A 985-nucleotide genomic window follows, 5' to 3' on the forward strand; every position below is an offset into this window, starting at 1 on the left:
CTCTTTGTAGGTTACGTGGAACAATCCCTCTTCCGTACCTACACCGGCCCTAAACCCCACCTCTTCCTCCGTTACATTGATGACTGTATCGGTGCCGCCTCGTGCTCCCACGAGGAGCTCGAACAGTTCATACACTTCACTAACACCTTCCACCCCAACCTTAAATTTACCTGGACCATCTCTAACACCTCTCTCCCCTTCCTGGACCTCTCTGTCTCCATATCGGGCAACCACCTAGAAACCGATATTCATTTCAAGCCCACCGACTCCCACAGCTACCTAGAATACTCCTCCTCCCACCCACCTTCCTGCAAAAATGCTATCCCCTATTCCCAATTCCTTCGCCTCCGCCGCATCTGCTCCCAGGATGAGGCATTCCACTCCCGTACATCTCAGTTGTCCTCGTTTTTCAAGGACCGTAACTTCCCCTCCTCGGTGGTCGAGAACGCCCTCAACCGTGTCTCCCACATCTCCCGCACCTCATCCCTCACACCCCGTCCACGCAATAAAAACCAAAAAAGAATCCCCCTCGTCCTCACGTACCACCCCACCAACCTCCGGATCCAACGCATCATCCTCCGACACTTCCGCCATCTGCAATCCGACCCCACCACCAAAGACATCTTTCCCTCCCCACCCTTATCTGCTTTCCGGAGGGACAACTCTCTCCGTGACTCCCTTGTCCGCTCCACACTCCCCTCCAGCTCCACCACACCCGGCACTTTTCCCTGCAACCGCAGGAAGTGCTACACCTGCCCCCATACCTCCTCCCTCACCCCCATCCCAGGCCCCAAGAAGACTTTCCACATCAAGCAGATGTTCACCTGCACATCTGCCAATGTGGTATACTGCATCCGCTGTACCCGGTGTGGCTTCCTCTACATCGGGGAAACCAAGCGGAGGCTCGGGGACCGCTTTGCAGAACACCTACGCTCGGTTCGCAATAAACAACTGCACCTCCCAGTCGCGAACCATTTCAACTTCC

Source organism: Rhincodon typus, chromosome 40 (assembly GCF_021869965.1).
Source record: "Rhincodon typus isolate 14 chromosome 40, sRhiTyp1.1, whole genome shotgun sequence".
Classification (NCBI taxonomy): domain Eukaryota; kingdom Metazoa; phylum Chordata; class Chondrichthyes; order Orectolobiformes; family Rhincodontidae; genus Rhincodon; species Rhincodon typus.